This window comes from Xyrauchen texanus, unplaced genomic scaffold, assembly GCF_025860055.1.
Source record: "Xyrauchen texanus isolate HMW12.3.18 unplaced genomic scaffold, RBS_HiC_50CHRs HiC_scaffold_533, whole genome shotgun sequence".
Taxonomy (NCBI): domain Eukaryota; kingdom Metazoa; phylum Chordata; class Actinopteri; order Cypriniformes; family Catostomidae; genus Xyrauchen; species Xyrauchen texanus.
Genome location: NW_026266504.1, coordinates 1 through 25,000, shown reverse-complemented (window position 1 = coordinate 25,000; position 25,000 = coordinate 1). Strand labels below are relative to the sequence as shown.

Sequence of the window (25,000 nt, the reverse complement as noted above, 5' to 3'; positions counted from 1 at the left end):
TTCACCCAGTATCGAACTGGGGACCATTCAGCGTGTGAGGCTGAACGTGATAACCACTACACTATGGAAACCTGCCTATAAAATTTATTACCAACAATTCCTGCAACTCATTAATTGAATATATGTTTAGACAAGACACTCCATCCAAAAATCACAGTACTGCAGTAAAATTATCAATTGTTTCCACCCAGTATCGAACAGGGGACATTCCGCTTGTGAGGCAAACGTGACAACAACTACACTATGTAAACCTGCCTATAAACTTAATTACCAACAATTCCTGCAACTCATTAATTGAATATATGTTTAGACAAGACACTCCATCCAAAAATCACAGTACTGCAGTAAAAATATCAAGTGTTTCCACCCAGTATCGAACTGGGGACCTTTCACGTGTGAGGCTGAACGTGATAACCACTACACTATGGAAACCTGCCTATGAAAGTAATTACCAACAATTCCTGCAACTCATTAATTGAATATATGTTTAGACAAGACACTCCATCCAAAAAGAACAGTACTGCAGTAAAAACATCAAGTGTTTCCACCCAGTATCGAACTGGGGACCTTTCGCATGTGAGGCGAACGTGATAACCACTACACTATGGAAACCTGCCTATGAAAGTAATTACCAACAATTCCTGCAACTCGTTAATTGAATATATGTTTAGACAAGACACTCCATCCAAAAATCACAGTACTGCAGTAAAAATATCAAGTGTTGCCACCCACTATTGAACTGGGGACTTTTCGTGTGTGAGGCGAACGTGATAACCACTACACTATGGAAACCTGCCTATAAAAGTAATTACCAACAATTCCTGCTACTCATTTATTGAATATATGTTTCGACAAGACACTCAATCCAAAAATCACAGTACTGCAGTAAAAACATCAAGTGTTTCCACACAGTATCGAACTGGGGACCTTTCGCGTGTGAGGTGAACGTGATAACCACTACACTATGGATACTAGCCTCTGAAGGAAATTACCAACAATTGTTTCGACCCAGTTTCGAACTGGGTACCTTTTAGCGTGTGAGGAGAACGTGATAACCACTACATTATGGAAACCTGCCTATAAAAGTAATTACCAACAATTCCTGCAACTCATTAATTGAATATATGTTTAGACAAGACACTCCATCCAAAAATCACTGTACTGCAGTAGAAATATCAAGTGTTTCCACCTAACTTCAAACTGGGGACCTTTCGCGTGTGAGGCGAACGTGAAAACCACTACATTATGGAAAATAGCCTATGAAGGACATTACCAACAATTCCTGCAACTCATTAATTGAATATATGTTTAGACAAGACACTCCATCCAAAAATCACAGTACTCCAGTAAAAATATCAATTGTTTCCACCCAGTATCGAACAGGGGACATTCCGCTTGTGAGGCAAACGTGACAACCACTACACTATGTAAACCTGCCTATAAACTTAATTACCAACAATTCCTGCAACTCATTAATTGAATATATGTTTAGACATGACACTCCATCCAAAAATCACAGTACTGCAGTAAAAATATCAAGTGTTTTCACCCAGTATCGAACTGGGGACCATTCAGCGTGTGAGGCTGAACGTGATAACCACTACACTATGGAAACCTGCCTATAAAATTTATTACCAACAATTCCTGCAACTCATTAATTGAATATATGTTTAGACAAGACACTCCATCCAAAAATCACAGTACTCCAGTAAAATTATCAATTGTTTCCACCCAGTATCGAACAGGGGACATTCCGCTTGTGAGGCAAACGTGACAACAACTACACTATGTAAACCTGCCTATAAACTTAATTACCAACAATTCCTGCAACTCATTAATTGAATATATGTTTAGACAAGACACTCCATCCAAAAATCACAGTACTGCAGTAAAAATATCAAGTGTTTCCACCCAGTATCGAACTGGGGACCTTTCGCGTGTGAGGCGAACGTGATAACCACTACACTATGGAAACCTGCCTATGAAAGTAATTACCAACAATTCCTGCAACTCGTTAATTGAATATATGTTTCGACAAGACACTCCACCCAAAAAGAACAGTACTGCAGTAAAAACATCAAGTGTTTCCACCCAGTATCGAACTGGGGACCTTTCGCATGTGAGGCGAACGTGATAACCACTACACTATGGAAACTTTTCTGTGAAGGAAATAAACAACAATTCCTGCAACTCATTTATTGAATATATGTTTCGACAAGACACTCCATCCAAAAAGAACAGTACTGCAGTAAAAATATCAAGTGTTTCCACCCAGTATCGAACTGGGGACCTTTCGCGTGTGAGGTGAACATGATAACCACTACACTATGGAAACCTGCCTTAGCTTAATTACCAACAATTCCTGCAACTCATTTATGGAATATATGTTTAGACTAGACACTCCTTCCAAAAATCACAGTACTGCAGTAAAAATATCAAGTGTTTCCACCTAACTTCAAACTGGGGACCTTTCGCGTGTTAGGCTGAACGTGATAATCACAACACTATGGAAACCTACCTATGAAAGTAATTACCAACAATTCCTGCAACTCATTAATTGAATATATGTTTAGACAAGACACTCCATCCAAAAATCACAGTACTCCAGTAAAAATATCAATTGTTTCCACCCAGTATCGAACAGGGGACATTCCGCTTGTGAGGCAAACGTGACAACAACTACACTATGTAAACCTGCCTATAAACTTAATTACCAACAATTCCTGCAACTCATTAATTGAATATATGTTTAGACAAGACACTCCATCCAAAAATCACAGTACTGCAGTAAAAATATCAAGTGTTTCCACCCAGTATCGAACTGGGGACCTTTCACGTGTGAGGCTGAACGTGATAACCACTACACTATGGAAACCTGCCTATGAAAGTAATTACCAACAATTCCTGCAACTCGTTAATTGAATATATGTTTCGACAAGACACTCCATCCAAAAATCACAGTACTGCAGTAAAAATATCAAGTGTTTCCACCCACTATTGAACTGGGGACTTTTCGTGTGTGAGGCGAACGTGATAACCACTACACTATGGAAACCTGCCTATAAAAGTAATTACCAACAATTCCTGCTACTCATTTATTGAATATATGTTTCGACAAGACACTCAATCCAAAAATCACAGTACTGCCGTAAAAATATCAAGTGTTTCCACACAGTATCGAACTGGGGACCTTTCGCGTGTGAGGTGAACGTGATAACCACTACACTATGGATACTAGCCTCTGAAGGAAATTACCAACAATTGTTTCGACCCAGTTTCGAACTGGGTACCTTTTGCGTGTGAGGAGAACGTGATAACCACTACATTATGGAAACCTGCCTATAAAAGTAATTACCAACAATTCCTGCAACTCATTAATTGAATATATGTTTAGACAAGACACTCCATCCAAAAATCACTGTACTGCAGTAGAAATATCAAGTGTTTCCACCTAACTTCAAACTGGGGACCTTTCAAGTGTGAGGCTGAACGTGAAAACCACTACATTATGGAAAATAGCCTATGAAGGACATTACCAACAATTCCTGCTACTCATTTATTGAATATATGTTTCGACAAGACACTCCATCCAAAAATCACAGTACTCCAGTAAAAATATCAATTGTTTCCACCCAGTATCGAACAGGGGACATTCTGCTTGTGAGGCAAACGTGACAACCACTACACTATGTAAACCTGCCTATAAATTTAATTACCAACAATTCCTGCAACTCATTAATTGAATATATGTTTAGACATGACACTCCATCCAAAAATCACAGTACTGCAGTAAAAATATCAAGTGTTTTCACCCAGTATCGAACAGGGGACCATTCGCGGGTGAGGCGAACGTGATAACCACTACACTATGGAAACCTGCCTATGAAATTAATTAACAACAATTCCTGCAACTCATTAATTGAATATATGTTTAGACAAGACACTCCATCCAAAAATCACAGTACTGCAGTAAAAATATCAAGGGTTTCCACCCAGTATCGAACTGGGTACATTACGCCTGTGAGGCAAACATGATAACCACTACACTATGGAAACCTGCCTATGAAAGCAATTACCAACAATTCCTGCAACTCATTAATTGAATATATGTTTAGACAAGACACTCCATCCAAAAATCACAGTACTGCAGTAAAAATATCAAGTGTTTCCACCCAGTATCGAACTGGGGACCTTTCACGTGTGAGGTGAACGTGATAACCACTACACTATGGAAACCTGCCTAAGCTTATATTTACCAACAATTCCTGCAACTCATTTATGGAATATATGTTTAGACAAGACACTCCTTCCAAAAATCACAGTACTGCAGTAAAAATATCAAGTGTTTCCACCCAGTATCGAACTGGGTACATTACGCCTGTGAGGCAAACATGATAACCACTACACTATGGAAACCTGCCTATGAAAGTAATTACCAACAATTCCTGCAACTCGTTAATTGAATATATGTTTCGACAAGACACTCCACCCAAAAAGAACAGTACTGCAGTAAAAACATCAAGTGTTTCCACCCAGTATCGAACTGGGGACCTTTCAGCATGTGAGGCTGAACGTGATAACCACTACACTATGGAAACTTTTCTGTGAAGGAAATAAACAACAATTCCTGCAACTCATTTATTGAATATATGTTTCGACAAGACACTCCATCCAAAAAGAACAGTACTGCAGTAAAAATATCAAGTGTTTCCACCCAGTATCGAACTGGGGACCTTTCACGTGTGAGGTGAACATGATAACCACTACACTATGGAAACCTGCCTTAGCTTAATTACCAACAATTCCTGCAACTCATTTATGGAATATATGTTTAGACTAGACACTCCTTCCAAAAATCACAGTACTGCAGTAAAAATATCAAGTGTTTCCACCTAACTTCAAACTGGGGACCTTTCGTGTTAGGCTGAACGTGATAATCACAACACTATGGAAACCTACCTATGAAAGTAATTACCAACAATTCCTGCAACTCATTAATTGAATATATGTTTAGACAAGACACTCCATCCAAAAATCACAGTACTCCAGTAAAAATATCAATTGTTTCCACCCAGTATCGAACAGGGGACATTCCGCTTGTGAGGCAAACGTGACAACAACTACACTATGTAAACCTGCCTATAAACTTAATTACCAACAATTCCTGCAACTCATTAATTGAATATATGTTTAGACAAGACACTCCATCCAAAAATCACAGTACTGCAGTAAAAATATCAAGTGTTTCCACCCAGTATCGAACTGGGGACCTTTCGCGTGTGAGTCGAACGTGATAACCACTACACTATGGAAACCTGCCTATGAAAGTAATTACCAACAATTCCTGCAACTCGTTAATTGAATATATGTTTCGACAAGACACTCCATCCAAAAATCACAGTACTGCAGTAAAAATATCAAGTGTTTCCACCCACTATTGAACTGGGGACTTTTCGTGTGTGAGGCGAACGTGATAACCACTACACTATGGAAACCTGCCTATAAAAGTAATTACCAACAATTCCTGCTACTCATTTATTGAATATATGTTTCGACAAGACACTCAATCCAAAAATCACAGTACTGCCGTAAAAATATCAAGTGTTTCCACACATTATCGAACTGGGGACCTTTCAGTGTGAGGTGAACGTGATAACCACTACACTATGGATACTAGCCTCTGAAGGAAATTACCAACAATTGTTTCGACCCAGTTTCGAACTGGGTACCTTTTGCGTGTGAGGAGAACGTGATAACCACTACATTATGGAAACCTGCCTATAAAAGTAATTACCAACAATTCCTGCAACTCATTAATTGAATATATGTTTAGACAAGACACTCCATCCAAAAATCACTGTACTGCAGTAGAAATATCAAGTGTTTCCACCTAACTTCAAACTGGGGACCTTTCAGTGTGAGGCTGAACGTGAAAACCACTACATTATGGAAAATAGCCTATGAAGGACATTACCAACAATTCCTGCTACTCATTTATTGAATATATGTTTCGACAAGACACTCCATCCAAAAATCACAGTACTCCAGTAAAAATATCAATTGTTTCCACCCAGTATCGAACAGGGGACATTCTGCTTGTGAGGCAAACGTGACAACCACTACACTATGTAAACCTGCCTATAAATTTAATTACCAACAATTCCTGCAACTCATTAATTGAATATATGTTTAGACATGACACTCCATCCAAAAATCACAGTACTGCAGTAAAAATATCAAGTGTTTTCACCCAGTATCGAACAGGGGACCATTCAGCGGTGAGGCTGAACGTGATAACCACTACACTATGGAAACCTGCCTATGAAATTAATTAACAACAATTCCTGCAACTCATTAATTGAATATATGTTTAGACAAGACACTCCATCCAAAAATCACAGTACTGCAGTAAAAATATCAAGGGTTTCCACCCACTATTGAAATGGGGACTTTTCGTGTGTGAGGCGAAAGTGATAACCACTACATTATGGAAAATAGACTATGAAGGACATTACCAACAATTCCTGCTACTCATTTATTGAATATATGTTTCGACAAGACACTACATCCAAAAAGAACAGTACTGCAGTAAAAATATCAAGGGTTTCCACCCAGTATCGAACTAGGGACCTTTCGCGTCTGAGGTGAACGTGATAACCACTACACTATGGAAACCTGCCTAAGCTTATATTTACCAACAATTCCTGCAACTCATTTATGGAATATATGTTTAGACAAGACACTCCGTCCAAAAATCACAGTACTGCAGTAAAAATATCAAGTGTTTCCACCCAGTATCGAACTGGGTACATTACGCCTGTGAGGCAAACATGATAACCACTACACTATGGAAACCTGCCTATGAAAGCAATTACCAACAATTCCTGCAACTCGTTAATTGAATATATGTTTCGACAAGACACTCCATCCAAAAAGAACAGTACTGCAGTAAAAACATCAAGTGTTTCCACCCAGTATCGAACTGGGGACCTTTCGCGTGTGAGGTGAACGTGATAACCACTACACTATGGAAACCTGCCTAAGCTTATATTTACCAACAATTCCTGCAACTCATTTATGGAATATATGTTTAGACAAGACACTCCTTCCAAAAATCACAGTACTGCAGTAAAAATATCAAGTGTTTCCACCCAGTATCGAACTGGGTACATCACGCCTGTGAGGCAAACATGATAACCACTACACTATGGAAACCTGCCTATGAAAGCAATTACCAACAATTCCTGCAACTCGTTAATTGAATATATGTTTCGACAAGACACTCCATCCAAAAAGAACAGTACTGCAGTAAAAACATCAAGTGTTTCCACCCAGTATCGAACTGGGGACCTTTCACGTGTGAGGTGAACGTGATAACCACTACACTATGGATACTAGCCTCTGAAGGAAATTACCAACAATTGTTTCGACCCAGTTTCGAACTGGGTACATTACACCTGTGAGGCAAACATGATAACCACTACACTATGGAAACTTTCCTGTGAATGGAATAAACAACAATTCCTGCAACTCATTTATTGAATATATGTTTCGACAAGACACTCCATCCAAAAAGAACAGTACTGCAGTAAAAACATCAAGTGTTTCCACCCAGTATCGAACTGGGGACCTTTCAGTGTGAGGCTGAACGTGATAACCACTACACTATGGAAACTTTTCTGATGAAGGAAATAAACAACAATTCCTGCAACTCATTTATTGAATATATGTTTCAACAAGACACTCCATCCAAAAAGAACAGTACTGCAGTAAAAATATCAAGTGTTTCCACCCAGTATCGAACTGGGGACCTTTCGCGTGTGAGGTGAACATGATAACCACTACACTATGGAAACCTGCCTTAGCTTAATTACCAACAATTCCTGCAACTCATTTATGGAATATATGTTTAGACTAGACACTCCTTCCAAAAATCACAGTACTGCAGTAAAAATATCAAGTGTTTCCACCTAACTTCAAACTGGGGACCTTTCACGTGTTAGGCTGAACGTGATAATCACAACACTATGGAAACCTACCTATGAAAGTAATTACCAACAATTCCTGCAACTCATTAATTGAATATATGTTTAGACAAGACACTCCATCCAAAAATCACAGTACTCCAGTAAAAATATCAATTGTTTCCACCCAGTATCGAACAGGGGACATTCCGCTTGTGAGGCAAACGTGACAACAACTACACTATGTAAACCTGCCTATAAACTTAATTACCAACAATTCCTGCAACTCATTAATTGAATATATGTTTAGACAAGACACTCCATCCAAAAATCACAGTACTGCAGTAAAAATATCAAGTGTTTCCACCCAGTATCGAACTGGGGACCTTTCGCGTGTGAGGTGAACGTGATAACCACTACACTATGGAAACCTGCCTATGAAAGTAATTACCAACAATTCCTGCAACTCGTTAATTGAATATATGTTTCGACAAGACACTCCATCCAAAAATCACAGTACTGCAGTAAAAATATCAAGTGTTTCCACCCACTATTGAACTGGGGACTTTTCAGGTGTGAGGCTGAACGTGATAACCACTACACTATGGAAACCTGCCTATAAAAGTAATTACCAACAATTCCTGCTACTCATTTATTGAATATATGTTTCGACAAGACACTCAATCCAAAAATCACAGTACTGCCGTAAAAATATCAAGTGTTTCCACACATTATCGAACTGGGGACCTTTCGCGTGTGAGGTGAACGTGATAACCACTACACTATGGATACTAGCCTCTGAAGGAAATTACCAACAATTGTTTCGACCCAGTTTCGAACTGGGTACCTTTTGATGTGAGGAGAACGTGATAACCACTACATTATGGAAACCTGCCTATAAAAGTAATTACCAACAATTCCTGCAACTCATTAATTGAATATATGTTTAGACAAGACACTCCATCCAAAAATCACTGTACTGCAGTAGAAATATCAAGTGTTTCCACCTAACTTCAAACTGGGGACCTTTCAGTGTGAGGCTGAACGTGAAAACCACTACATTATGGAAAATAGCCTATGAAGGACATTACCAACAATTCCTGCTACTCATTTATTGAATATATGTTTCGACAAGACACTCCATCCAAAAATCACAGTACTCCAGTAAAAATATCAATTGTTTCCACCCAGTATCGAACAGGGGACATTCTGCTTGTGAGGCAAACGTGACAACCACTACACTATGTAAACCTGCCTATAAATTTAATTACCAACAATTCCTGCAACTCATTAATTGAATATATGTTTAGACATGACACTCCATCCAAAAATCACAGTACTGCAGTAAAAATATCAAGTGTTTTCACCCAGTATCGAACTGGGGACCATTCAGCGGTGAGGCTGAACGTGATAACCACTACACTATGGAAACCTGCCTATGAAATTAATTAACAACAATTCCTGCAACTCATTAATTGAATATATGTTTAGACAAGACACTCCATCCAAAAATCACAGTACTGCAGTAAAAATATCAAGGGTTTCCACCCACTATTGAAATGGGGACTTTTCGTGTGTGAGGCGAAAGTGATAACCACTACATTATGGAAAATAGACTATGAAGGACATTACCAACAATTCCTGCTACTCATTTATTGAATATATGTTTCGACAAGACACTACATCCAAAAAGAACAGTACTGCAGTAAAAATATCAAGGGTTTCCACCCAGTATCGAACTAGGGACCTTTCGCGTGTGAGGCGAACGTGATAACCACTACACTATGGAAACCTGCCTAAGCTTATATTTACCAACAATTCCTGCAACTCATTTATGGAATATATGTTTAGACAAGACACTCCTTCCAAAAATCACAGTACTGCAGTAAAAATATCAAGTGTTTCCACCTAACTTCAAACTGGGGACCTTTACGTGTGAGGCTAACGTGATAATCACAACACTATGGAAACCTACCTATGAAAGTAATTACCAACAATTCCTGCAACTCATTAATTGAATATATGTTTAGACAAGACACTCCATCCAAAAATCACAGTACTGCAGTAAAAATATCAATTGTTTCCACCCAGTATCGAACAGGGGACATTCCGCTTGTGAGGCAAACGTGACAACAACTACACTATGTAAACCTGCCTATAAACTTAATTACCAACAATTCCTGCAACTCATTAATTGAATATATGTTTAGACAAGACACTCCATCCAAAAATCACAGTACTGCAGTAAAAACATCAAGTGTTTCCACCCAATATCGAACTGGGGACCTTTCGCGTGTGAGGCGAACGTGATAACCACTACACTATGGAAACCTGCCTATGAAAGTAATTACCAACAATTCCTGCAACTCGTTAATTGAATATATGTTTCGACAAGACACTCCATCCAAAAAGAACAGTACTGCAGTAAAAACATCAAGTGTTTCCACCCAGTATCGAACTGGGGACCTTTCGCGTGTGAGGCGAACGTGATAACCACTACACTATGGAAACCTGCCTATAAAATTAATTACCAACAATTCCTGCTACTCATTTATTGAATATATGTTTCGACAAGACACTCAATCCAAAAATCACAGTACTGCAGTAAAAACATCAAGTGTTTCCACCCAGTATCGAACTGGGGACCTTTCGCATGTGAGGTGAACGTGATAACCACTACACTATGGATACTAGCCTCTGAAGGAAATTACCAACAATTGTTTCGACCCAGTTTCGAACTGGGTACCTTTTATGCATGTGAGGAGAACGTGATAACCACTACATTATGGAAACCTGCCTATAAAAGTAATTACCAACAATTCCTGCAACTCATTAATTGAATATATGTTTAGACAAGACACTCCATCCAAAAATCACTGTACTGCAGTAGAAATATCAAGTGTTTCCACCTAACTTCAAACTGGGGACCTTTCGCCTGTGAGGCGAACGTGAAAACCACTACATTATGGAAAATAGCCTATGAAGGACATTACCAAAAATTCCTGCTACTCATTTATTGAATATATGTTTCGACAAGACACTCCATCCAAAAATCACAGTACTCCAGTAAAGATATCAATTGTTTCCACCCAGTATCGAACAGGGGACATTCTGCTTGTGAGGCAAACGTGACAACCACTACACTATGTAAACCTGCCTATAAACTTAATTACCAACAATTCCTGCAACTCATTAATTGAATATATGTTTATACATGACACTCCATCCAAAAATCACAGTACTGCAGTAAAAATATCAAGTGTTTTCACCCAGTATCGAACTGGGACCATTCACGTGTGAGGCGAACGTTATAACCACTACACTATGGAATCCTGCCTATAAAATTAATTAACAACAATTCCTGCAACTCATTAATTGAATATATGTTTAGACAAGACACTCCATCCAAAAATCACAGTACTGCAGTAAAAATATCAAGGGTTTCCACCCACTATTGAAATGGGGACTTTTCGCGTGTGAGGCGAAAGTGATAACCACTACATTATGGAAACTAGACTATGATGGAATTTACCAACAATTCCTGCTACTCATTTCTTGAAAATGTGTTTTGACAAGACATTCCATCCAAAAATCACAATACTGCAGGAAAACCATCAAGTGTTTCCACTCAACTTCGAACTGGGGACCTTTCGCGTGTGAGGCAAACATGATAACCACTACACTATGGAAACTAGCCTATGAATAAAATTACCAACAATTCCTGCATCTCATTAATTGAATATATGTTTAGAAAAGACACTCCATCCAAAAATCACAGTACTGCAGTAAAAATATCAAGTGTTTCCACCCAGTATCAAACTGGGGACCTTTCGCGTGTGAGGCGAACGTGATAACCACTACACTATGGAAACCTGCCTATGAAAGCAATTACCAACAATTCCTGCAACTCGTTAATTGAATATATGTTTAGACAAGACACTCCATCCAAAAAGAACAGTACTGCAGTAAAAACATCAAGTGTTTCCACCCAGTATCGAACTGGGGACCTTTCGCGTGTGAGGCGAACGTGATAACCACTACACTATGGAAACTTTTCTGTGAAGGAAATAAACAACAATTCCTGCAACTCATTTATTGAATATATGTTTCGACATGACACTCCATCCAAAAAGAACAGTACTGCAGTAAAAATATCAAGTGTTTCCACCCAGTATCGAACTGGGGACCTTTCGCGTGTGAGGTGAACATGATAACCACTTCACTATGGAAACCTGCATAAGCTTAATTACCAACAATTCCTGCAACTCATTTATGGAATATATGTTTAGACTAGACACTCCTTCCAAAAATCACAGTACTGCAGTAAAAATATCAAGAGTTTCCACCTAACTTCAAACTGGGTACCTTTCGCGTGTTAGGCGAACGTGATAATCACAACACTATGGAAACCTACCTATGAAAGTAATTACCAACAATTCCTGCAACTCATTAATTGAATATATGTTTAGACAAGACACTCCATCCAAAAATCACAGTACTCCAGTAAAAATATCAATTGTTTCCACCCAGTATCGAACAGGGGACATTCCGCTTGTGAGGCAAACGTGACAACAACTACACTATGTAAACCTGCCTATAAACTTAATTACCAACAATTCCTGCAACTCATTAATTGAATATATGTTTAGACAAGACACTCCATCCAAAAATCACAGTACTGCAGTAAAAATATCAAGTGTTTCCACCCAGTATCGAACTGGGGACCTTTCAGTGTGAGGCTGAACGTGATAACCACTACACTATGGAAACCTGCCTATGAAAGTAATTACCAACAATTCCTGCAACTCGTTAATTGAATATATGTTTCGACAAGACACTCCATCCAAAAAGAACAGTACTGCAGTAAAAACATCAAGTGTTTCCACCCAGTATCGAACTGGGGACCTTTCACGTGTGAAGCGAACGTGATAACCACTACACTATGGAAACTTTTCTGTGAAGGAAATAAACAACAATTCCTGCAACTCATTTATTGAATATATGTTTCGACAAGACACTCCATCCAAAAATCACAGTACTGCAGTAAAAATATCAAGGGTTTCCACCCACTATTGAAATGGGGACTTTTCGTGTGTGAGGCGAAAGTGATAACCACTACATTATGGAAAATAGACTATGAAGGACATTACCAACAATTCCTGCTACTCATTTATTGAATATATGTTTCGACAAGACACTACATCCAAAAATCACAGTACTGCAGTAAAAACATCAAGTGTTTCCACCCAGTATCGAACTGGGGATCTTTCGCGTGTGAGGCGAACATGATAACCACTACACTATGGAAACCTGCCTATGAAAGTAATTACCAACAATTCCTGCAACTCGTTAATTGAATATATGTTTAGACAAGACACTCCATCCAAAAATCACAGTACTGCAGTAAAAATATCAAGTGTTTCCACCCAATATTGAACTGGGGACTTTTCGTGTGTGAGGCGAACGTGATAACCACTACACTATGGAAACCTGCCTATAAAAGTAATTACCAACAATTCCTGCTACTCATTTATTGAATATATGTTTTGACAAGACACTCAATCCAAAAATCACAGTACTGCAGTAAAAACATCAAGTGTTTCCACCCAGTATCGAACTGGGGACCTTTCGCGTGTGAGGTGAACGTGATAACCACTACACTATGGATACTAGCCTCTGATGGAAATTACCAACAATTGTTTCGACCCAGTTTCGAACTGGGTACCTTTTGCGTGTGAGGAGAACGTGATAACCACTACATTATGGAAACCTGCCTATAAAAGTAATTACCAACAATTCCTGCAACTCATTAATTGAATATATGTTTAGACAAGACACTCCATCCAAAAATCACTGTACTGCAGTAGAAATATCAAGTGTTTCCACCTAACTTCAAACTGGGGACCTTTCGCGTGTGAGGCGAACGTGAAAACCACTACATTATGGAAAATAGCCTATGAAGGACATTACCAACAATTCCTGCAACTCATTAATTGAATATATGTTTAGACAAGACACTCCATCCAAAAATCACAGTACTCCAGTAAAAATATCAATTGTTTCCACCCAGTATCGAACAGGGGACATTCTGCTTGTGAGGCAAACGTGACAACCACTACACTATGTAAACCTGCCTATAAACTTAATTACCAACAATTCCTGCAACTCATTAATTGAATATATGTTTAGACATGACACTCCATCCAAAAATCACAGTACTGCAGTAAAAATATCAAGTGTTTTCACCCAGTATCGAACTGGGGACCATTCACGTGTGAGGCTGAACGTGATAACCACTACACTATGGAAACCTGCCTATAAAATTTATTACCAACAATTCCTGCAACTCATTAATTGAATATATGTTTAGACAAGACACTCCATCCAAAAATCACAGTACTCCAGTAAAATTATCAATTGTTTCCACCCAGTATCGAACAGGGGACATTCCGCTTGTGAGGCAAACGTGACAACAACTACACTATGTAAACCTGCCTATAAACTTAATTACCAACAATTCCTGCAACTCATTAATTGAATATATGTTTAGACAAGACACTCCATCCAAAAATCACAGTACTGCAGTAAAAATATCAAGTGTTTCCACCCAGTATCGAACTGGGGACCTTTCACGTGTGAGGCTAACGTGATAACCACTACACTATGGAAACCTGCCTATGAAAGTAATTACCAACAATTCCTGCAACTCGTTAATTGAATATATGTTTCGACAAGACACTCCACCCAAAAAGAACAGTACTGCAGTAAAAACATCAAGCGTTTCCACCCAGTATCGAACTGGGGACCTTTCGCATGTGAGGCGAACGTGATAACCACTACACTATGGAAACTTTTCTGTGAAGGAAATAAACAACAATTCCTGCAACTCATTTATTGAATATATGTTTCGACAAGACACTCCATCCAAAAATCACAGTACTGCAGTAAAAATATCAAGTGTTTCCACCTAACTTCAAACTGGGGACCTTTCGCGTGTTAGGCGAACGTGATAATCACAACACTATGGAAACCTACCTATGAAAGTAATTACCAACAATTCCTGCAACTCATTAATTGAATATATGTTTAGACAAGACACTCCATCCAAAAATCACAGTACTCCAGTAAAAATATCAATTGTTTCCACCCAGTATCGAACAGGGGACATTCCGCTTGTGAGGCAAACGTGACAACAACTACACTATGGAAACCTGCCTATGAAAGCAATTACCAACAATTCCTGCAACTCGTTAATTGAATATATGTTTCGACAAGACACTCCATCCAAAAAGAACAGTACTGCAGTAAAAACATCAAGTGTTTCCACCCAGTATCGAACTGGGGACCTTTCACGTGTGAGGTGAACGTGATAACCACTACACTATGGAAACCTGCCTAAGCTTATATTTACCAACAATTCCTGCAACTCATTTATGGAATATATGTTTAGACAAGACACTCCTTCCAAAAATCACAGTACTGCAGTAAAAATATCAAGTGTTTCCACCCAGTATCGAACTGGGTACATTACGCCTGTGAGGCAAACATGATAACCACTACACTATGGAAACCTGCCTATGAAAGCAATTACCAACAATTCCTGCAACTCGTTAATTGAATATATGTTTCGACAAGACACTCCACCCAAAAAGAACAGTACTGCAGTAAAAACATCAAGTGTTTCCACCCAGTATCGAACTGGGGACCTTTCGCATGTGAGGCGAACGTGATAACCACTACACTATGGAAACTTTTCTGTGAAGGAAATAAACAACAATTCCTGCTACTCATTTATTGAATATATGTTTCGACAAGACACTCCATCCAAAAAGAACAGTACTGCCGTAAAAATATCAAGTGTTTCCACCCAGTATCGAACTGGGGACCTTTCGCGTGTGAGGTGAACGTGATAACCACTACACTATGGATACTAGCCTCTGAAGGAAATTACCAACAATTGTTCTGACCCAGTTTCGAACTGGGTACCTTTTGCGTGTGAGGAGAACGTGATAACCACTACATTATGGAAACCTGCCTATAAAAGTAATTACCAACAATTCCTGCAACTCATTAATTGAATATATGTTTAGACAAGACACTCCATCCAAAAATCACTGTACTGCAGTAGAAATATCAAGTGTTTCCACCTAACTTCAAACTGGGGACCTTTCGCGTGTGAGGCGAACGTGAAAACCACTACATTATGGAAAATAGCCTATAAATTTAATTACCAACAATTCCTGCAACTCATTAATTGAATATATGTTTAGACATGACACTCCATCCAAAAATCACAGTACTGCAGTAAAAATATCAAGTGTTTTCACCCAGTATCGAACAGGGGACCATTCGCGGGTGAGGCGAACGTGATAACCACTACACTATGGAAACCTGCCTTAGCTTAATTACCAACAATTCCTGCAACTCATTTATGGAATATATGTTTAGACTAGACACTCCTTCCAAAAATCACAGTACTGCAGTAAAAATATCAAGTGTTTCCACCTAACTTCAAACTGGGGACCTTTCGCGTGTTAGGCGAACGTGATAATCACAACACTATGGAAACCTACCTATGAAAGTAATTACCAACAATTCCTGCAACTCATTAATTGAATATATGTTTAGACAAGACACTCCATCCAAAAATCACAGTACTCCAGTAAAAATATCAAGTGTTTCCACCCAATATCGAACTGGGGACCTTTCGCGTGTGAGGCTAACGTGATAACCACTACACTATGTAAACCTGCCTATGAAAGTAATTACCAACAATTCCTGCAACTCATTAATTGAATATATGTTTAGACAAGACACTCCATCCAAAAAGAACAGTACTGCAGTAAAAATATCAAGTGTTTCCACCCAGTATCGAACTGGGGACCTTTCAGCGTGTGAGGCTGAACGTGATAACCACTACACTATGGAAACCTGCCTATGAAAGTAATTACCAACAATTCCTGCTACTCATTTATTGAATATATGTTTCGACAAGACACTCCATCCAAAAATCACAGTACTGCAGTAAAAATATCAAGTGTTTCCACCCAGTATCGAACTGGGGACCTTTCAGCGTGTGAGGCTGAACGTGATAACCACTACACTATGGAAACCTGCCTATGAAGTTAATTACCAACAATTCCTGCAACTCATTTATTGAATATATGTTTAGACAAGACACTCCATCCAAAAATCACAGTACTGCAGTAAAAATATCAAGTGTTTCCACCTAACTTCAAACTGGGGACCTTTCACGTGTGAGGCTGAACGTGATAACCACTACATTATGGAAAACTAGCCTATAAAGTTAATTACCAACAATTCCTGCAACTCATTAATTGAATATATGTTTAGACAAGACACTCCATCCAAAAATCACAGTACTGCAGTAAAAATATCAAGTGTTTCCACCCAGTATCGAACAGGGGACCATTCAGCTGGTGAGGCAAACGTGATAACCACTACACTATGGAAACCTGCCTTAGCTTAATTACCAACAATTCCTGCAACTCATTTATGGAATATATGTTTAGACTAGACACTCCTTCCAAAAATCACAGTACTGCAGTAAAAATATCAAGTGTTTCCACCTAACTTCAAACTGGGGACCTTTCGCGTGTTAGGCTAACGTGATAATCACAACACTATGGAAACCTACCTATGAAAGTAATTACCAACAATTCCTGCAACTCATTAATTGAATATATGTTTAGACAAGACACTCCATCCAAAAATCACAGTACTCCAGTAAAAATATCAAGTGTTTCCACCCAATATCGAACTGGGGACCTTTCGCGTGTGAGGCTGAACGTGATAACCACTACACTATGTAAACCTGCCTATGAAAGTAATTACCAACAATTCCTGCAACTCGTTAATTGAATATATGTTTCGACAAGACACTCCATCCAAAAGATCACAGTACTGCAGTAAAAACATCAAGTGTTTCCACCCAGTATCGAACTGGGGACCTTTCAAGTGTGAGGCTGAACGTGATAACCACTACACTATGGAAACCTGCCTATAAAATTAATTACCAACAATTCCTGCTACTCATTTATTGAATATATGTTTCGACAAGACACTCAATCCAAAAATCACAGTACTGCAGTAAAAACATCAAGTGTTTCCACCCAGTATCGAACTGGGGACCTTTCACGTGTGAGGTGAACGTGATAACCACTACACTATGGATACTAGCCTCTGAAGGAAATTACCAACAATTGTTCTGACCCAGTTTCGAACTGGGTACCTTTTGCGTGTGAGGAGAACGTGATAACCACTACATTATGGAAACCTGCCTATAAAAGTAATTACCAACAATTCCTGCAACTCATTAATTGAATATATGTTTAGACAAGACACTCCATCCAAAAATCACTGTACTGCAGTAGAAATATCAAGTGTTTCCACCTAACTTCAAACTGGGGACCTTTCACGTGTGAGGCTGAACGTGAAAACCACTACATTATGGAAAATAGCCTATGAAGGACATTACCAACAATTCCTGCTACTCATTTATTGAATATATGTTTCGACAAGACACTCCATCCAAAAATCACAGTACTCCAGTAAAAATATCAATTGTTTCCACCCAGTATCGAACAGGGGACATTCTGCTTGTGAGGCAAACGTGACAACCACTACACTATGTAAACCTGCCTATAAACTTAATTACCAACAATTCCTGCAACTCATTAATTGAATATATGTTTAGACATGACACTCCATCCAAAAATCACAGTACTGCAGTAAAAATATCAAGTGTTTTCACCCAGTATCGAACTGGGGACCATTCGCGTGTGAGGCGAACGTGATAACCACTACACTATGGAAACCTGCCTATGAAATTAATTAACAACAATTCCTGCAACTCATTAATTGAATATATGTTTAGACAAGACACTCCATCCAAAAATCACAGTACTGCAGTAAAAATATCAAGGGTTTCCACCCACTATTGAAATGGGGACTTTTCGTGTGTGAGGCGAAAGTGATAACCACTACATTATGGAAAATAGACTATGAAGGACATTACCAACAATTCCTGCTACTCATTTATTGAATATATGTTTCGACAAGACACTACATCCAAAAAGAACAGTACTGCAGTAAAAATATCAAGTGTTTCCACCCAGTATCGAACTGGGTACCTTTTGCGTGTGAGGAGAACGTGATAACCACTACATTATGGAAACCTGCCTATAAAAGTAATTACCAACAATTCCTGCAACTCATTAATTGAATATATGTTTAGACAAGACACTCCATCCAAAAATCACAGTACTGCAGTAAAAATATCAAGTGTTTCCACCTAACTATCAAACTGGGGACCTTTCGCGTGTGAGGCTGAACGTGATAACCACTACATTATGGAAAACTAGCCTATGAATGTAATTACCAACAATTCCTGCAACTCATTAATTGAATATATGTTTAGACAAGACACTCCATCCAAAAATCACAGTACTGCAGTAAAAATATCAAGTGTTTCCACCCAGTATCGAACAGGGGACCTTTCGCGTGTGAGGCTGAACGTGATAACCACTACACTATGGAAACCTGCCTTAGCTTAATTACCAACAATTCCTGCAACTCATTTATGGAATATATGTTTAGACTAGACACTCCTTCCAAAAATCACAGTACTGCAGTAAAAATATCAAGTGTTTCCACCTAACTTCAAACTGGGGACCTTTCGCGTGTTAGGCGAACGTGATAATCACAACACTATGGAAACCTACCTATGAAAGTAATTACCAACAATTCCTGCAACTCATTAATTGAATATATGTTTAGACAAGACACTCCATCCAAAAATCACAGTACTCCAGTAAAAATATCAAGTGTTTCCACCCAATATCGAACTAGGGACCTTTCGCGTGTGAGGCGAACGTGATAACCACTACACTATGTAAACCTGCCTATGAAAGTAATTACCAACAATTCCTGCAACTCGTTAATTGAATATATGTTTCGACAAGACACTCCATCCAAAAAGAACAGTACTGCAGTAAAAACATCAAGTGTTTCCACCCAGTATCGAACTGGGGACCTTTCGCGTGTGAGGCGAACGTGATAACAACTACACTATGGAAACCTGCCTATAAAATTAATTACCAACAATTCCTGCTACTCATTTATTGAATATATGTTTCGACAAGACACTCCATCCAAAAAGAACAGTACTGCAGTAAAAACATCAAGTGTTTCCACCCAGTATCGAACTGGGGACCTTTCGCGTGTGAGGTGAACGTGATAACCACTACACTATGGATACTAGCCTCTGAAGGAAATTACCAACAATTGTTTCGACCCAGTTTCGAACTGGGTACCTTTTGTGTGTGAGGAGAACGTGATAACCACTACATTATGGAAACCTGCCTAAAAAAGTAATTACCAACAATTCCTGCAACTCATTAATTGAATATATGTTTAGACAAGACACTCCATCCAAAAATCACTGTACTGCAGTAGAAATATCAAGTGTTTCCACCTAACTTCAAACTGGGGTCCTTTCGCGTGTGAGGCGAACGTGAAAACCACTACATTATGGAAAATAGCCTATGAAGGACATTACCAAAAATTCCTGCTACTCATTTATTGAATATATGTTTCGACAAGACACTCCATCCAAAAATCACAGTACTCCAGTAAAAACATCAATTGTTTCCACCCAGTATCGAACAGGGGACATTCTGCTTGTGAGGCAAACGTGACAACCACTACACTATGTAAACCTGCCTATAAACTTAATTACCATCAATTCCTGCAACTCATTAATTGAATATATGTTTAGACATGACACTCCATCCAAAAATCACAGTACTGCAGTAAAAATATCAAGTGTTTTCACCCAGTATCGAACTGGGGACCATTCGCGTGTGAGGCAAACGTGACAACCACTACACTATGTAAACCTGCCTATGAAATTAATTAACAACAATTCCTGCAACTCATTAATTGAATATATGTTTAGACAAGACACTCCATCCAAAAATCACAGTACTGCAGTAAAAATATCAAGGGTTTCCACCCACTATTGAAATGGGGACTTTTCGTGTGTGAGGCGAAAGTGATAACCACTACATTATGGAAAATAGACTATGAAGGACATTACCAACAATTCCTGCTACTCATTTATTGAATATATGTTTCGACAAGACACTACATCCAAAAAGAACAGTACTGCAGTAAAAATATCAAGTGTTTCCACCCAGTATCGAACTGGGGACCTTTCGCGTGTGAGGCGAACGTGATAACCACTACACTATGGAAACCTGCCTTAGCTTAATTACCAACAATTCCTGCAACTCATTTATGGAATATATGTTTAGACTAGACACTCCTTCCAAAAATCACAGTACTGCAGTAAAAATATCAAGTGTTTCCACCTAACTTCAAACTGGGGACCTTTCGCGTGTTAGGCGAACGTGATAATCACAACACTATGGAAACCTACCTATGAAAGTAATTACCAACAATTCCTGCAACTCATTAATTGAATATATGTTTAGACAAGACACTCCATCCAAAAATCACAGTACTCCAGTAAAAATATCAATTGTTTCCACCCAGTATCGAACAGGGGACATTCCGCTTGTGAGGCAAACGTGACAACAACTACACTATGTAAACCTGCCTATAAACTTAATTACCAACAATTCCTGCAACTCATTAATTGAATATATGTTTAGACAAGACACTCCATCCAAAAATCACAGTACTGCAGTAAAAACATCAAGTGTTTCCACCCAATATCGAACTGGGGACCTTTCGCGTGTGAGGCTGAACGTGATAACCACTACACTATGGAAACCTGCCTATGAAAGTAATTACCAACAATTCCTGCAACTCGTTAATTGAATATATGTTTCGACAAGACACTCCATCCAAAAAGAACAGTACTGCAGTAAAAACATCAAGTGTTTCCACCCAGTATCGAACTGGGGACCTTTCGCGTGTGAGGCGAACGTGATAACCACTACACTATGGAAACCTGCCTATAAAATTAATTACCAACAATTCCTGCAACTCATTTATTGAATATATGTTTCGACAAGACACTCAATCCAAAAATCACAGTACTGCAGTAAAAACATCAAGTGTTTCCACCCAGTATCGAACTGGGGACCTTTCGCATGTGAGGTGAACGTGATAACCACTACACTATGGATACTAGCCTCTGAAGGAAATTACCAACAATTGTTTCGACCCAGTTTCGAACTGGGTACCTTTTGCGTGTGAGGAGAACGTGATAACCACTACATTATGGAAACCTGCCTAAAAAAGTAATTACCAACAATTCCTGCAACTCATTAATTGAATATATGTTTAGACAAGACACTCCATCCAAAAATCACTGTACTGCAGTAGAAATATCAAGTGTTTCCACCTAACTTCAAACTGGGGACCTTTCGCCTGTGAGGCGAACGTGAAAACCACTACATTATGGAAAATAGCCTATGAAGGACATTACCAAAAATTCCTGCTACTCATTTATTGAATATATGTTTCGACAAGACACTCCATCCAAAAATCACAGTACTCCAGTAAAAATATCAATTGTTTCCACCCAGTATCGAACAGGGGACATTCTGCTTGTGAGGCAAACGTGACAACCACTACACTATGTAAACCTGCCTATAAACTTAATTACCAACAATTCCTGCAACTCATTAATTGAATATATGTTTATACATGACACTCCATCCAAAAATCACAGTACTGCAGTAAAAATATCAAGGGTTTCCACCCACTATTGAAATGGGGACTTTTCGCGTGTGAGGCGAAAGTGATAACCACTACATTATGGAAACTAGACTATGATGGAATTTACCAACAATTCCTGCTACTCATTTCTTGAAAATGTGTTTTGACAAGACATTCCATCCAAAAATCACAATACTGCAGGAAAACCATCAAGTGTTTCCACTCAACTTCGAACTGGGGACCTTTCACGTGTGAGGCAAACATGATAACCACTACACTATGGAAACTAGCCTATGAATAAAATTACCAACAATTCCTGCATCTCATTAATTGAATATATGTTTAGAAAAGACACTCCATCCAAAAATCACAGTACTGCAGTAAAAATATCAAGTGTTTCCACCCAGTATCAAACTGGGGACCTTTCGCGTGTGAGGCGAACGTGATAACCACTACACTATGGAAACCTGCCTATGAAAGCAATTACCAACAATTCCTGCAACTCGTTAATTGAATATATGTTTAGACAAGACACTCCATCCAAAAAGAACAGTACTGCAGTAAAAACATCAAGTGTTTCCACCCAGTATCGAACTGGGGACCTTTCGCGTGTGAGGCGAACGTGATAACTTGATAACAACGTGATAACACTACACTATGGAAACCTGCCTATAAAAGTAATTACCAACAATTCCTGCTACTCATTTATTGAATACATGTTTCGACAAGACACTCAATCCAAAAATCACAGTACTGCAGTAAAAACATCAAGTGTTTCCACCCAGTATCGAACTGGGGACCTTTCGCGTGTGAGGTGAACGTGATAACCACTACACTATGGATACTAGCCTCTGAAGGAAATTACCAACAATTGTTTCGACCCAGTTTCGAACTGGGTACCTTTTGCGTGTGAGGAGAACGTGATAACCACTACATTATGGAAACCTGCCTATAAAAGTAATTACCAACAATTCCTGCAACTCATTAATTGAATATATGTTTAGACAAGACACTCCATCCAAAAATCACTGTACTGCAGTAGAAATATCAAGTGTTTCCACCTAACTTCAAACTGGGGACCTTTCGCGTGTGAGGCGAACGTGAAAACCACTACATTATGGAAAATAGCCTATGAAGGACATTACCAACAATTCCTGCTATTCATTTATTGAATATATGTTTCGACAAGACACTCCATCCAAAAATCACAGTACTCCAGTAAAAATATCAATTGTTTCCACCCAGTATCGAACAGGGGACATTCTGCTTGTGAGGCAAACGTGACAACCACTACACTATGTAAACCTGCCTATAAACTTAATTACCAACAATTCCTGCAACTCATTAATTGAATATATGTTTAGACATGACACTCCATCCAAAAATCACAGTACTGCAGTAAAAATATCAAGTGTTTTCACCCAGTATCGAACTGGGGACCATTCGCATGTGAGGCGAACGTGACAACCACTACACTATGTAAACCTGCCTATGAAATTAATTAACAACAATTCCTGCAACTCATTAATTGAATATATGTTTAGACAAGACACTCCATCCAAAAATCACAGTACTGCAGTAAAAATATCAAGGGTTTCCACCCACTATTGAAATGGGGACTTTTCGTGTGTGAGGCGAAAGTGATAACCACTACATTATGGAAAATAGACTATGAAGGACATTACCAACAATTCCTGCTACTCATTTATTGAATATATGTTTCGACAAGACACTACATCCAAAAAGAACAGTACTGCAGTAAAAATATCAAGGGTTTCCACCCAGTATCGAACTAGGGACCTTTCGCGTGTGAGGCGAACGTGATAACCACTACACTATGGAAACCTGCCTAAGCTTATATTTACCAACAATTCCTGCAACTCATTTATGGAATATATGTTTAGACAAGACACTCCTTCCAAAAATCACAGTACTGCAGTAAAAATATCAAGTGTTTCCACCCAGTATCGAACTGGGTACATTACGCCTGTGAGGCAAACATGATAACCACTACACTATGGAAACCTGCCTATGAAAGCAATTACCAACAATTCCTGCAACTCGTTAATTGAATATATGTTTCAACAAGACACTCCATCCAAAAAGAACAGTACTGCAGTAAAAACATCAAGTGTTTCCACCCAGTATCGAACTGGGGACCTTTCGCGTGTGAGGCGAACGTGATAACCACTACACTATGGAAACTTTTCTGTGAAGGAAATAAACAACAATTCCTGCAACTCATTTATTGAATATATGTTTCGACATGACACTCCATCCAAAAAGAACAGTACTGCAGTAAAAATATCAAGTGTTTCCACCCA

General features: G+C 38.7%; 37 non-coding genes across 37 annotated transcripts; all 37 read right to left on the bottom strand.

The window, feature by feature from the left end:
- Positions 1 to 358: 358 nt before the first annotated feature.
- Positions 359 to 432, bottom strand: trnav-cac (transfer RNA valine (anticodon CAC)). The gene has a single exon. It is a non-coding gene; the product is annotated as a tRNA-Val (tRNA).
- A 107-nt stretch (positions 433 to 539) lies between these two features.
- On the bottom strand, positions 540 to 612 carry trnav-cac (transfer RNA valine (anticodon CAC)). The gene has a single exon. It is a non-coding gene; the product is annotated as a tRNA-Val (tRNA).
- A 1,290-nt stretch (positions 613 to 1,902) lies between these two features.
- trnav-cac (transfer RNA valine (anticodon CAC)) lies at positions 1,903 to 1,975 on the bottom strand. The gene has a single exon. It is a non-coding gene; the product is annotated as a tRNA-Val (tRNA).
- A 107-nt stretch (positions 1,976 to 2,082) lies between these two features.
- On the bottom strand, positions 2,083 to 2,155 carry trnav-cac (transfer RNA valine (anticodon CAC)). The gene has a single exon. It is a non-coding gene; the product is annotated as a tRNA-Val (tRNA).
- A 107-nt stretch (positions 2,156 to 2,262) lies between these two features.
- On the bottom strand, positions 2,263 to 2,335 carry trnav-cac (transfer RNA valine (anticodon CAC)). The gene has a single exon. It is a non-coding gene; the product is annotated as a tRNA-Val (tRNA).
- A 466-nt stretch (positions 2,336 to 2,801) lies between these two features.
- trnav-cac (transfer RNA valine (anticodon CAC)) lies at positions 2,802 to 2,875 on the bottom strand. The gene has a single exon. It is a non-coding gene; the product is annotated as a tRNA-Val (tRNA).
- A 1,288-nt stretch (positions 2,876 to 4,163) lies between these two features.
- Positions 4,164 to 4,236, bottom strand: trnav-cac (transfer RNA valine (anticodon CAC)). The gene has a single exon. It is a non-coding gene; the product is annotated as a tRNA-Val (tRNA).
- A 287-nt stretch (positions 4,237 to 4,523) lies between these two features.
- On the bottom strand, positions 4,524 to 4,598 carry trnav-cac (transfer RNA valine (anticodon CAC)). The gene has a single exon. It is a non-coding gene; the product is annotated as a tRNA-Val (tRNA).
- Positions 4,599 to 4,705: 107 nt separating this feature from the next.
- Positions 4,706 to 4,778, bottom strand: trnav-cac (transfer RNA valine (anticodon CAC)). The gene has a single exon. It is a non-coding gene; the product is annotated as a tRNA-Val (tRNA).
- A 464-nt stretch (positions 4,779 to 5,242) lies between these two features.
- On the bottom strand, positions 5,243 to 5,315 carry trnav-cac (transfer RNA valine (anticodon CAC)). Its single transcript has one exon. It is a non-coding gene; the product is annotated as a tRNA-Val (tRNA).
- Positions 5,316 to 6,602: 1,287 nt separating this feature from the next.
- trnal-cag (transfer RNA leucine (anticodon CAG)) lies at positions 6,603 to 6,675 on the bottom strand. The gene has a single exon. It is a non-coding gene; the product is annotated as a tRNA-Leu (tRNA).
- A 287-nt stretch (positions 6,676 to 6,962) lies between these two features.
- trnav-cac (transfer RNA valine (anticodon CAC)) lies at positions 6,963 to 7,035 on the bottom strand. Its single transcript has one exon. It is a non-coding gene; the product is annotated as a tRNA-Val (tRNA).
- Positions 7,036 to 7,322: 287 nt separating this feature from the next.
- trnav-cac (transfer RNA valine (anticodon CAC)) lies at positions 7,323 to 7,395 on the bottom strand. Its single transcript has one exon. It is a non-coding gene; the product is annotated as a tRNA-Val (tRNA).
- Positions 7,396 to 7,783: 388 nt separating this feature from the next.
- trnav-cac (transfer RNA valine (anticodon CAC)) lies at positions 7,784 to 7,856 on the bottom strand. The gene has a single exon. It is a non-coding gene; the product is annotated as a tRNA-Val (tRNA).
- A 466-nt stretch (positions 7,857 to 8,322) lies between these two features.
- trnav-cac (transfer RNA valine (anticodon CAC)) lies at positions 8,323 to 8,395 on the bottom strand. The gene has a single exon. It is a non-coding gene; the product is annotated as a tRNA-Val (tRNA).
- A 1,288-nt stretch (positions 8,396 to 9,683) lies between these two features.
- trnav-cac (transfer RNA valine (anticodon CAC)) lies at positions 9,684 to 9,756 on the bottom strand. Its single transcript has one exon. It is a non-coding gene; the product is annotated as a tRNA-Val (tRNA).
- A 466-nt stretch (positions 9,757 to 10,222) lies between these two features.
- On the bottom strand, positions 10,223 to 10,295 carry trnav-cac (transfer RNA valine (anticodon CAC)). The gene has a single exon. It is a non-coding gene; the product is annotated as a tRNA-Val (tRNA).
- Positions 10,296 to 10,402: 107 nt separating this feature from the next.
- On the bottom strand, positions 10,403 to 10,475 carry trnav-cac (transfer RNA valine (anticodon CAC)). The gene has a single exon. It is a non-coding gene; the product is annotated as a tRNA-Val (tRNA).
- Positions 10,476 to 11,763: 1,288 nt separating this feature from the next.
- On the bottom strand, positions 11,764 to 11,836 carry trnav-cac (transfer RNA valine (anticodon CAC)). Its single transcript has one exon. It is a non-coding gene; the product is annotated as a tRNA-Val (tRNA).
- Positions 11,837 to 11,943: 107 nt separating this feature from the next.
- trnav-cac (transfer RNA valine (anticodon CAC)) lies at positions 11,944 to 12,016 on the bottom strand. The gene has a single exon. It is a non-coding gene; the product is annotated as a tRNA-Val (tRNA).
- An 825-nt stretch (positions 12,017 to 12,841) lies between these two features.
- On the bottom strand, positions 12,842 to 12,914 carry trnav-cac (transfer RNA valine (anticodon CAC)). Its single transcript has one exon. It is a non-coding gene; the product is annotated as a tRNA-Val (tRNA).
- Positions 12,915 to 13,201: 287 nt separating this feature from the next.
- On the bottom strand, positions 13,202 to 13,274 carry trnav-cac (transfer RNA valine (anticodon CAC)). The gene has a single exon. It is a non-coding gene; the product is annotated as a tRNA-Val (tRNA).
- Positions 13,275 to 13,561: 287 nt separating this feature from the next.
- Positions 13,562 to 13,634, bottom strand: trnav-cac (transfer RNA valine (anticodon CAC)). The gene has a single exon. It is a non-coding gene; the product is annotated as a tRNA-Val (tRNA).
- Positions 13,635 to 14,562: 928 nt separating this feature from the next.
- On the bottom strand, positions 14,563 to 14,635 carry trnav-cac (transfer RNA valine (anticodon CAC)). Its single transcript has one exon. It is a non-coding gene; the product is annotated as a tRNA-Val (tRNA).
- Positions 14,636 to 14,742: 107 nt separating this feature from the next.
- On the bottom strand, positions 14,743 to 14,815 carry trnav-cac (transfer RNA valine (anticodon CAC)). The gene has a single exon. It is a non-coding gene; the product is annotated as a tRNA-Val (tRNA).
- A 467-nt stretch (positions 14,816 to 15,282) lies between these two features.
- trnav-cac (transfer RNA valine (anticodon CAC)) lies at positions 15,283 to 15,355 on the bottom strand. Its single transcript has one exon. It is a non-coding gene; the product is annotated as a tRNA-Val (tRNA).
- Positions 15,356 to 15,642: 287 nt separating this feature from the next.
- Positions 15,643 to 15,715, bottom strand: trnav-cac (transfer RNA valine (anticodon CAC)). The gene has a single exon. It is a non-coding gene; the product is annotated as a tRNA-Val (tRNA).
- Positions 15,716 to 16,820: 1,105 nt separating this feature from the next.
- On the bottom strand, positions 16,821 to 16,895 carry trnav-cac (transfer RNA valine (anticodon CAC)). The gene has a single exon. It is a non-coding gene; the product is annotated as a tRNA-Val (tRNA).
- Positions 16,896 to 17,002: 107 nt separating this feature from the next.
- On the bottom strand, positions 17,003 to 17,077 carry trnav-cac (transfer RNA valine (anticodon CAC)). The gene has a single exon. It is a non-coding gene; the product is annotated as a tRNA-Val (tRNA).
- Positions 17,078 to 18,088: 1,011 nt separating this feature from the next.
- On the bottom strand, positions 18,089 to 18,161 carry trnav-cac (transfer RNA valine (anticodon CAC)). Its single transcript has one exon. It is a non-coding gene; the product is annotated as a tRNA-Val (tRNA).
- A 568-nt stretch (positions 18,162 to 18,729) lies between these two features.
- trnav-cac (transfer RNA valine (anticodon CAC)) lies at positions 18,730 to 18,802 on the bottom strand. The gene has a single exon. It is a non-coding gene; the product is annotated as a tRNA-Val (tRNA).
- A 1,189-nt stretch (positions 18,803 to 19,991) lies between these two features.
- trnav-cac (transfer RNA valine (anticodon CAC)) lies at positions 19,992 to 20,064 on the bottom strand. The gene has a single exon. It is a non-coding gene; the product is annotated as a tRNA-Val (tRNA).
- Positions 20,065 to 21,171: 1,107 nt separating this feature from the next.
- trnav-cac (transfer RNA valine (anticodon CAC)) lies at positions 21,172 to 21,244 on the bottom strand. Its single transcript has one exon. It is a non-coding gene; the product is annotated as a tRNA-Val (tRNA).
- A 646-nt stretch (positions 21,245 to 21,890) lies between these two features.
- Positions 21,891 to 21,963, bottom strand: trnav-cac (transfer RNA valine (anticodon CAC)). Its single transcript has one exon. It is a non-coding gene; the product is annotated as a tRNA-Val (tRNA).
- Positions 21,964 to 23,070: 1,107 nt separating this feature from the next.
- Positions 23,071 to 23,143, bottom strand: trnav-cac (transfer RNA valine (anticodon CAC)). The gene has a single exon. It is a non-coding gene; the product is annotated as a tRNA-Val (tRNA).
- Positions 23,144 to 24,448: 1,305 nt separating this feature from the next.
- On the bottom strand, positions 24,449 to 24,521 carry trnav-cac (transfer RNA valine (anticodon CAC)). Its single transcript has one exon. It is a non-coding gene; the product is annotated as a tRNA-Val (tRNA).
- A 287-nt stretch (positions 24,522 to 24,808) lies between these two features.
- On the bottom strand, positions 24,809 to 24,881 carry trnav-cac (transfer RNA valine (anticodon CAC)). Its single transcript has one exon. It is a non-coding gene; the product is annotated as a tRNA-Val (tRNA).
- Between the last annotated feature and the right edge of the window lie 119 nt (positions 24,882 to 25,000).